This window comes from Oreochromis aureus, linkage group 19 (assembly GCF_013358895.1).
Source record: "Oreochromis aureus strain Israel breed Guangdong linkage group 19, ZZ_aureus, whole genome shotgun sequence".
NCBI lineage: Eukaryota > Metazoa > Chordata > Actinopteri > Cichliformes > Cichlidae > Oreochromis > Oreochromis aureus.
In genome coordinates this window covers 17,357,542-17,369,043 of record NC_052960.1, presented here as the reverse complement: position 1 = coordinate 17,369,043, position 11,502 = coordinate 17,357,542, and positions in this window count along the sequence as shown.

Sequence of the window (11,502 nt, the reverse complement as noted above, 5' to 3'; positions counted from 1 at the left end):
GCTGTCTCATTTGTGCTGTTTTCTGGGCCTTTTATACTTCTCTGCGGCTTATGCAGTTTACTTCTCAAAAAAAATCAGCACTTATTTTACCACATAGTGACCCTTAAACAGCATTTTTAAAATTTGCAGTATAAAGTGTTTTTAAAACAGCATTAACTGTCAGATGAAATACAACCCCAACTCTAACAAGGTTGGGATTCTGTGAAAAAAGGAAATAAAAAGAGAGTTCATTGATTTGCACATCTAGTAAATAAAAGAATTTGCACTGTAAAACATAAAAAACATACCAAATGTTTAAAATGATACATTGTAACCTTTCGAGTAAAATATTGGTTCATTTTGAATTTGATTTGTCTCAAAAAAAGTTAGGACAGGGGCAACAAAAAGCTGGAAAAGTAAGTGGTTCTAAAAGGAAACAGCTGGAAGAACATTTTACAAATAATTAAACCAGCTGGCTTAATTTAGTATAAAAAGAGTGTCATGGAGAGGCAGAAGCTTTACAAGTAAAGACGGGCCAAGGTTCTGCAGAAAAACCCTGCGAAATATGGAATAATTTACAAATAATATTCCCGAGGTTGTCTTGAAAGCTTCCTGAAAACCTTCAGTTGATTCAAAATCCTGCAGTGAGAATACTGGCAGCGACTAATAAGAGAGAGGAATATCATCACTGATCAGGCACAACTTTATGACCACTGACAAAAAAAACACTTTTATAATTATTTTAGGGGGAAAGTTTTTGCCCTTAAAGTTGATGTTAGTAGCATAAAAAGCCTAAGAGCAAGCATAAGGTTTTAAGCAAGTATGACAAGGGTCAAATCGTGATACTCGGGGTGGCTGTAGCTCAGGTGGTAGAGCTGGTCACCTACTAACTGGAAGGTTGGTGGTTCGGTCCCAAGTATCCTTGGGCAAGATGCTAACTACATGTTGATTTCTAATTTATCCACTGAAGTGTGAATGTTAGATAGGAAGTGCTTAGAAACAGTGTAGAAGAAAGTGCTTGTGTGAATGTACAAGTTGTGCTATTTACCAATTTGTGAAGGGTAGACCCTGGGTCAAAGCGTCTCCTAAACTGCTGCTCTTGTGGGGTGTTTGCAGTGGTCAGCATCTATTAAAATGGGTCCAAGAAAGGAACAGCGGTGAACCAGCGACAGAGTCATAGGAGGCCCTACTGTGGCTCAAATTGCCAAAAAGTCAGTGCTTGCTGTAGCAATGGAAGAGGGTCGCCTGGTCTGCTGAATCCTTTCATTTACATCACATGGATGGCTCGGCGTATGCGCTTAGCTTCCTGGGGAACATGAGCACCAGGAAGAAGGCAAACCGTGAACAAAATAATATTGCCTAATATGTCACTGTGCGCCTTGCTGATTGTGTTGTGGTTATTTATGCTTTATGCTCCCCTGGTTTGACTTGCACCTTATTGTGGGTGTGCACGAAGAGGTGAAAGCATGCAAAAATTTGATAGTTCTTCTGACATTTCTTTTCTTGGCAGCCCATTCTCTCACTGGTAAGCTGCAGCTCTGAGCTGATGTCAAAAGTATATAAGTGCATGGACTAGCAGCTCTTTTAGTTTATGTTTTTAATCAATGTAAAAAAAAAAGAAAGAAGGAAAAACAGCTTTTTAATGATGTGAACGGCATCGCTGTCTGTTAACTTGCTCTTGGCAACTGGTATATTGTTGAAGTAAATATTGCAAGAGCGGTGTTATCAAATTTTACTTTTTAACATCTATGTTTTAAAGACGTATTTCACCACCACCACTATGCTTTTCCTGGCTCTCACACCACAAGTTTGCACATTTGACCACATGTATAATTTGAGCTTCCGCCAATATTCGTATCTATATGTGTTTTTGTGTGATAATATGTGCAAAATGGTGCAATGTGAAAGAATTGTGCAGGCACCTTTTCTCATTTTACCTGTAAGTTAATAACGTCCTGACATTATAATGGCACTCTCAGTCCCCACACTACAGGGCTGTTGGGCCTCTCAAACCACATGCCACTTTTGATATTTCGCCCAAATGTATCATCTGAGTCTTCCATTGTGTATTTCAATTTTGAAGATATATTTACTAGTGAGCTTTCTATAGTTTTAACAGCTGAAAAGGAAACGCAGACCAACACCTTCTTGCTTCGAACACTTACGTGTTGTACATTCTCACTTTCAAGAGCACAGTCAGCAACATTATAAAAAGAAAAAAATGCCGCTGACAGTTGCTGACATGTGTCATGGAGTATAGAGAGTATGTGTGAAAGTTCACAATCTGACAGAATTGCAAAACTGAAAAACAACATAAAAATGGACATACCTGCATGAAATCCCATCATGTTCTATTTAAAACTGGCAAGAGAATATGGGAATGTGTGGCAAACACTGAAAATGCAAGGTTAATGACTCTTTAGCGTTTACACTCAGTGCTGAGCAGGTAGTGCAGAGCCTGTACAAGCAGTGAGGGGAAAATTAAGCAGTCAAGTTGTGGTGCTGTGCATGAAAATATCAGTAAAGACATTAGGTAGGTCAGGTGGGAATAAACCAAGGCTGCTTAAGGTACTCCCCTCTTGTAGGTGCTATTATGAATCTATTTCAACTGAAATAGAACAAGGTACACCCAGTTAGGTCACCAGTCTGTCACACATAAGTAGACGAAAATGGATTGATAAAAAAAAAAGACATGATCTACACAAAGCAGACACCCAACAAATCCAATACCAACTTTTACCAGTTTTAAATGTGAAGTAACTAATATTTGGTTTATTCAACAGTCACTGATTATCTAATAGAAAAAATGTGTTGTATTTAGTTTTGGTTCTACACAGCAGTCCAGTCACTCACACCCTCTAATATGGCTTGGTACTCTTAAGCCATTGCTTTCAAAGATATGGAGTTAACTTGTAGTTTTGTTATAGTGATCCACCGTTTGTTAACTTAAATCATTTTGTATAAATAACAGTCTTATGTTTCCCAAGCCTGTCATAAAAATGTCCAAAAGGGCATTCAAGATGATTCACTAAAATAAAAGTATTAGCAATTGAACAGTGCTTCATTTCCAACGTCCTGTTGGAGAACACATCCGTGAAAAAGTCAGTTTCACACATGCTGCCACAAAGGCACCGCTTACCACTGGGGAAATTTCCTGTGGGTTTTTAAAGCCAAGTTGTTCTGGGTGGCAGATAGCTTTGAACAAATTTCTCATGCAATGCAGATGCTCTTCTTGAAACAAAGGGAGTGCAGAAACAGTTTTCTTAAAGTGGATATGAAACACTGCATTTATAAGGGCTAATTTACTCAATGGACACCTACTATAAAACACTCATAGATTTACTGTGAAGCTTTGATTTCAAGATTCGAGATTCGAAGTGTTTATTGTCATGTGTACAGAAGGAATAGCATTTCTCTGTGCAATGAAATTCTTCCTTTGCTGTCCATACACAAATGCCAAGTTAGGTAAGGGTTAAAGGAACAAGATAAATAAGGATAAAAATAAGACAAGATAATAAGATCAATAAAGATAAAAATAAGGATAGAAAATAATGAAAGATAAATAAACAAGTACAAAAATAAGTAAGTGAAGACAAGTGAGGTATGCAGATGTCGATGTAGATGGATGTACAAAGGAGCTTAATGTGCAAAATGAACTTAGTGTGCAAAGTGTCCTGATGTGCAAATTGCAGCTGAGGTAGGTCAGCTGTTCAGGAGTCTGATAGCAGTGGGGAAGAAGGAGTTGTTGAGCTGGGAATTTCTGGTTTGGAACAGTCCGTGTTGAGGGTGTGGGGTCTTTGAGGATGGAGGCAGCTCTCCTCTGGACTCAGCGATGGTAGATGGTCTGCAGAGAGGGCAGTGGAGTCCTGATGATCTTCTCCGCAGTTGTTATCACTCTCTGCAGGCGTTTGCGGTCCATAGCAGTAGTGCTGCCGTGACATGCAGTGATGCCGCTGGTAAATGTGCTCTCCACAGTGCAGCTGTACAACCTGCTGAGGATCTTGGCCGACATATCAAATTTCCTCAGCCCCTTCAGGAAATACAGCCGCTGCTGAGCCTTCTGACCAGCTGTGTGGTGTTCAGTGTCCAGGTAAGGTCCTCACTGATGTAAATGGTAAAAATGGTAAATGGCCTGTATTTGTATAGCGCTTTACTTAGTCCCTATGGACCCCAAAACACTTTACACTTCATTCAGTCATTCACACACACACATTCACACACTGGTGATGGCAAGCTACATTGTAGCCACAGCTGCCCTGATCTGGACGCCCAGATACCTAAAGCTGCTCACCCTCTCCACTTCACTCTCCTGGATAAACAGCGGCTGGTGAGGCCCCTTCTTCTTACTCGTGTCCACTATCATCTCCTTCGTTTTATCAGTGTTGACAGTAAGGTTCTTGTCCTCACACCATGACACCAGACCAGCCGCCTCTCTCCTTTAAGCCGCCTCGTCCCCACCAGTGATGCTGAAGATAACCGTGGAAGAATCTCTTCCTTAAACTAAAGTCAAGTCAAGTAGCTTTACTGTCATTTCAATCAATTTCAATCAATTCCCAAAATAAAGACAGTGCAACGCCAGACAGAACAGAGCAATACAGACCCAAGACAGTGCAGAAACAGTGCAAAACAAAAGTGCAACAATGACAGTGGGTTGTGCGAAAGACTGAGCAATTGTGCAAAAAGTAATATGATGTATGAAGGTGTGCATGTATGTGTATGAGATTCTGCAGATAAGTGCTTGGTAGTGACGTGTATGAAAGCATGTGTGTGTTTGTGTGTGTGTGCCTCTTCCCAGAAGGCAGCAGAGTGACGAGTGTGTATGAGGGGTGCGTGGGGCCCCCCACACCGCTGGTGGCTTTGTGAATGCAGCGGGTGCGATAGGTGACTGCGATGGAATGAAGATATGCTCCAATGATCTTCTCAGCTGTTCACACTATCTGGTGTAGGGTGCTGCAATCCAGTATGGTGCAGTTACCATATCAGACAGTGATGCAGCTTTTCAGGACGCTCTCAGTAGTCGCTTTGTAGAAGGTGGTGAAAATGGCTTTTCTCAGCTTCAGCAGGAAGTAGAGATGCTTTTGGGCCTTCTTAGTTATGGAGCTGGTGTTGAGGGACCGGGGGAGGTTCTCGGCCAGGTGAACACCAAGGAATTTGGTGCTCTTGACGACTTCCACAGAGGATCCATCAGTGCTCTCCTGAAGTCAACAATCATCTCTTTTGTTTTGTCCACATTCAGAGACAGGTTGTTGACTCTGCACAGGTCCGTTAGCTGTTGCACCTCCTCTCTGTATGCTGACTCATCGTTCTTGTTGATGAGACCCACCACAGTTGTGTCATCGGCGATCTTGATAATGTGGTTTGAACTGTGCATTGCTGCACAGTTGTGAGTCAGCAGAGTGAACAGCAGTGGGTTGAGCACACAGCCCTGAGGGGCTCCAGTGCTCAGTGTAGTGTGTGGTGTGGACTCTGTCGTAGGGCTAAAACAGAGACAGGCAACCCATCCTACTCTACATACATGTGCAACCAGTAAGAGGCTTTTATTGCGTTACCCTTACCCCAGATAGAATAAGGATGTTTTGGTTTATTTGCTTTTAATATTCCCCGCTGAAAACCGAAAATGATCATTATTTGACTTTCTTTACACCATTAAAGATTTCTAAGAAGTGCCACCAGAAGAATCACTAAAAATGTATGTGCATGACTTGACTCAGCAAAAGCTGTGGTGCTCCTGCTTCATAGTGACAGTTCGAACATTCATATCTTTGATAAGAATGGCTACTCTGAACTTGAAGTTTTATTTAGCTTTGGAAAATGCAAAAAACAGAGTCAGCGTAATGATTTAATCTGTTTATTTTGTAAGCTCTGCAGAGATAGAAGAATGGAAAGTACAATTGCAGGCATTGTAAAGGAAATAAAGGTAAGCTGTTTTGAAGGAGAAAAGTGATGATACTTTAAAGTGTGGGAGCTAGCTCTTGTCAATTATTTTTGGAATAAAGTTTGATGATTTTTTTTTTCATGCATGTGAGGTCATTGAAACTCCTTAATTTCAGTGTCTGGACCTCCCTCCTTTGGATAAAAGAACAGGTCCACTTCCTCTGCCCTAAAGAGGGAAAATCGGAAAAACAGAAACACATACGTTTAAATATAATGAGTTATGATAAAAACTATATTTCATTGTCTTATTCTAATCATCATTAAGGTATTAAGTGTGTGAACCCTGATTTAAACCATATGGTTTCAGGTCAGTAAGACAAAATAATGGGAACTTACTTGCATGCTCCCGTGTTGACACAGATGGTCTTCACATCATCAGTAGTTGTGACTTCCTCAATTAAGACTCCAAGGTGGACCTTCACAAATTTGCGGCACAGTGATTTTAAGAGTCCAATTTCATCACAGATAGCGTGAAACTTTGCCGTCAGGCTCTGTGAAAGTAAAACTTGCATTACTGCTCTGACTGAATAATCCAGTTGCAGCTGATACTCTATGAGACATTTTACCTCTACAGTGGCGTTTGGTCCTGCAAATTTCTTCATCTTCTTAACAATCCACTCACAAGCCCAACACTTTCCCGGAAACTGCAAATATAAGATGCAAAAAGCAATGGATTTTGCATATTTATTGATTACTTTAACTTAGCCGTAGCTTTGGCTATGACAGTGAATGACTGTGTGTGTCTCTGTGCCATACTTGTGATAAGTTGGCTACCTGACTGGAGCGTACCCCTCAAAACTCATTTGATAACAATATATCCTATTTAACTACATGCTTGGACGATATACTATAGTTACTGGTTTCTTTGATAGGCCCGTTGAATACCAGGTGATGTTATGATTTTGCTTAATTCAATTCAATTCAATTCAATTCAATTTTATTTATATAGCGCCAAATCACAACAAAAGTCGCCTCAAGGCGCTTCATAGGTACAGAGAAAAACCCAACAATCATATGACCCCCTATGAGCAAGCACTTTGGCAACAGTGGGAAGGAAAAACTCCCTTTTAACAGGAAGAAACCTCCGGCAGAACCAGGCTCAGGGAGGGGCGGCCATCTGCTGCGACCGGTTGGGGTGAGAGAAGGAAAACAGGATGAAAGACATGCTGTGGAAGAGAGACAGAAATTAATAACAGATATGATTCGATATATATGTGCGTTGAAGGACATGTCCTGGTCAAAAATGACTCCAAGGTTCCTCACAGTGTTACTGGAGGCCAAGGTAATGCCATCCAGAGTAAGAATCTGGTTAGATACCATATTTCTAAGATTTTCAGGGCCGAGTACAATAACCTCAGTTTTATCTGAATTAAGAAGCTTGAGGGGTCTTGATCAGTTAAAAGATCAGTGTAGTTGGAATATAGTTCGAAAGCTGTTATGACTTCCACAAAAGAAAGATTTCTCCTCACAATTATGGAGTATTAGGAGCACATTAAGAAAAAAATATATTCTTGATCATTTTGAGAATAAAGTCTAAGTTTTGAGATTAAAGTCCTAATTCTATTTTGATTTAAAACTGTTGAAATCTGCAGATAACAGTTGTGTCGAGACAAATATGCCTCATCTAGATGAGTTTGTGAAATCGTACTTTATTAATGGTTTTAGTTACAAGGAAACTGTTTTTCTTTTAGCACATAAATACAGTGTGGTGATGAGTTTAAGGGCGCTGAAAAGACGGTGAAGAAAGCTGCTTCTGCTCAAAAGAAAAAAAACAGAAACTTGGGAGAGTTGGCCAGTAAAACTGTCTGACAGATGCAAGGATACCGATAGCTACGCACTCGTGGAATAAAGAGAATATATGCTGTATCAACAGGCACTATAAGACAGCTGATCAATTTGTTTCACTAACTCATCTGCATAAGGCATTTTGGAGAGGGTATAGCAGCTAATTCAGTTTGCCTTGAAAAGGCAACTTTTCTTTGTATTCTCTCAAAACAGAATTTTGGCTGTAACTTTATCTTTTTCAACATGGCCCTAATTTGTACAGATATTGTGTTAAAAACGAACACAGCAAATTTGTGTTGCAGATTTTTGATTTTCACGTTTCTTATCCGATGATTGTCATTGACTTAGAAATTAAGTTTCCCATTACTGATCATAAGTCGTATTTTTTGTTTAGTCAGGTTGACTTAGAAAATAAGTTGAAATGAAAAAGTTCAGATATTTCACATAGCCTGCAATGTGTGACCCCTGATGTTTAAAAGTGTCACCTCAATTCTTTAAAATGGTAACATTACCCCACTTTCCTCCATCGAGACTTCCATGTCCACGTCATCTGCATCCTCATCGTCCATGCTGAGCTCTAAGGTTCGTCCATGGACAGCACAGACTGCGATTCAAACAAACAGAAATCATAAAGACAAGTCAGTGATTCTGCAGTTTCATATACATTCTTATGCAAACAAATGTTAAGGTGCACACCAGAAAATGCTGCCACAAGGCACAGAAAGAGGAGTGAAGGCATTTCCATTGCAGCAAGTGAGAGATGATGCTGGTATCTGTAGAGATGATGCTGGTATCTGTAGTTAGAGAGGCTTTTATACAGAAAATGTGCATGGGCTGCACACTCATTTTATTGCATTGCAGACCACATGTGGGGATGAACATCACATGTGCATTGGGGACCGCAGTCTCAGATAAGTTGCACACCACGAACCCACCCTTTATCTGGATCTTTATCATTTCTAGTAAGTAGGTGCACTCACTCAGAGTTACACATGTCAATAACAATTGTAGTGTAAGCTGACTATAAATTGGCATTATTGTCCCTGACATTTTGTTAATAATGAAATGCTATATATCTGATATAGGTTCATTTATATATATATATATATATATATATATATATATATATATATATATATATATATATATATATATATATATATATATATATATATATACATAGTCCCGATAAAAAGTTTAAGACCACTTGAAAAATGGCAAAAAATCATATTTTGCATGGTTGGATCTTAACAAGTTTCCAAGTAGATTCCTAGGAACCACAAATAACTCAGCAGCCTGAGAGCAAAGTGCTCTATTGCATTAATCAAATAAATCATCAAATGAAAAGTAAGAGTAAGGCCCAGGTGGGCGATAGATAACAAAAACTAAAGCTGGTTTTTGCAGTTTTCCAATTAGGGTGGACGAGGCTAAGAGTCAGATCTCCAAATGAATTAAAACTCTGTCTGGGTCCATGGTAGATTAATAATCTGGAGTGATCGTGGCAATCGTGGCTCAAGAGTTAGCATTTCATCTTGTAATCGGAAGGTTGCCGGTTCGAGCCCCAGCTCTGACAGTCTCGGTCGTTGTGTCCTTGGGCAAGACACTTCACCCGTTGCCTACTGGTGGTGGTCAGAGGGCCCGGTGGCGCCAGTGTCCAGCAACCTCACCTCTGTCAGTGCGCCCCAGGGCAGCTGTGGCTACAATGTAGCTTGCCATCACCAGTGTGTGAATGGGTGGATGACTGAATGTGTAAAGCGCTATACAAATACAGGCCATTTACAGGCCAAATATCAACAAAAGGTTCCTCACATGGTGAACTCCCTCACTTGTAGTCATTTCTTCTGACCTGGCTGATGCTGCCTCCCCCTCTCTCATGTCTGTCCTCATTCTTCTGAACATTTGCCTCTGATCATCTGCAGAGTGTTACAGGGCACGAAGCATCTCTTCTTTCTACTTGCCACTCTGATGAAGCTGCTGCTGATCAGTTATACAGTGCATCTTTTTCTAAATGATTATAAAACTGATCATTAATGACAGGGAATGTGGGTGTTTTTTAAGGAATAAATACCTTTTTGTCAATAGGAAAATTAGCATAATGTATTTGCATTCCTGCTCTGAAGATTCCCAAACATCTTCCCTTGGGACTGAAAGCTGGAAGGAGAGTGAGAGGGCCATAGGATCACTTAGTGTTTGGTGGTTAAATCTCCACTGGGGTTGCTTACTTTAATTCTCCTCGTAGTCCTAACATGCCCTGGACAGCATTGTGGGAAGTGCAGCCATTATGCTCCTCTGTCTGCCAAATCCACTTGAGCTTTTCAGTGAATACCTGTCTGCAATTGAAGAGTCACTGGGGGTAAGAGGCAACACAGGAGCTGCAGGAGAGTAGTATGATAGCTAAAGAGCTGCTGGATAATATCAACTCAGCATCACTGAAAATCCATAGCATACCTAACTGCTGTAGCTGATTATGACCAAATTGTAATTCATCTTATGATGATGTGGGATAACGCGTCATGTCATGAATCTCAAATGATCTTAAACTGGTTTCTTAAACATGACAATGAGTTCATTGTATTGGAAGTCACAGTCATCAGATCTCACTCAGACAGAGAGATAGATATGCTGCTAATATATCTGCAGCAGTCACCCCCAATATGGACCAAAATCTCAGAGGAATGTTTCCAGCACCTTGTTGAATCTTTGTCACGAAGCGTGAAGACAGTTCTGAAAGCAAGTATGCTCCAACCTTTTACTACAGCATTATAACTAACTTTAATGAGCTGAACTGACCAGCGAGTTCTTTACTTGTTCTTACACACTGATCATTTATTAACCTGATGTTATTTTTTTAAAGCTAATTAGCTCTAAGCAAAGTAAAATGATGCTGCTGCTGCTGATGAGCACAGCGTGAGAATCTTTAGTTTGAGCTACAGCTGTGGGCCACAAAGCTTATCTAAGATTGAGACTTTGCATAGAATGTGGGTTCATTCTTTTTTTTCCTCTGGTTAGACACTTGACCCATGATCACTTATTTCTTTTAATTTTTTTCATGCAAAGTTAATGCAGTAGCATGTTTGCTGCCGAAATGTTCAAGACAGCTCACTAAGTCATCATTTTCACTGACACATGCCACACCAAGAAGAAATAATGGTCTTTGCCTGAGGATATTAGCAGCACACCAGCATCCTGTTATGGTAAAGCCTGACGGGCTGAATTAATGAATGCTTTTCTTCTTTTGCTCTTAATATTTAAATGATCATTACATGGATTTCTTTACAGGACTAAAGGTTTCAACAAAGTGGCCCCTGAAGAATCGTAAAAATTTATGTGCATGACTTTATTGAAGTGCTGCTGCTTCATAGCGACAGTGCTGGCATTCATACCTCTGATCTGAAGGGTTACTCTGAAGTTTGGTTTGAAAAACAACAACAACAACTACAAAACAGAATCAATGTGATGATTTCAGCGGTTTATTTATGATATCAGTGCATAGATACAGATATGGAACCTACCATTACAGGCATTGCAAAGGAAATAAAGGTAAATTGATGCAGTTTGAAAAGAAAGCAGAAGAAGAAACTAATTAGATTATTATTGGCAAATGCTACTGGGATGCATTGTTATGATTCTTCTTTCCAAAGCCGTTGTAGATTGTATTCACGCATGTGAAGTTAGTGAAACTCCCTAACTTCAATGCGCGGAGCTCCCTTCTCTGGATAAAAGAACAATTCCGCCTCCTTTGGGCTAAAGAGAGCAAATCAAAACAAACAGAAACATTAAAAACATGTAATGAGCTATTACAGA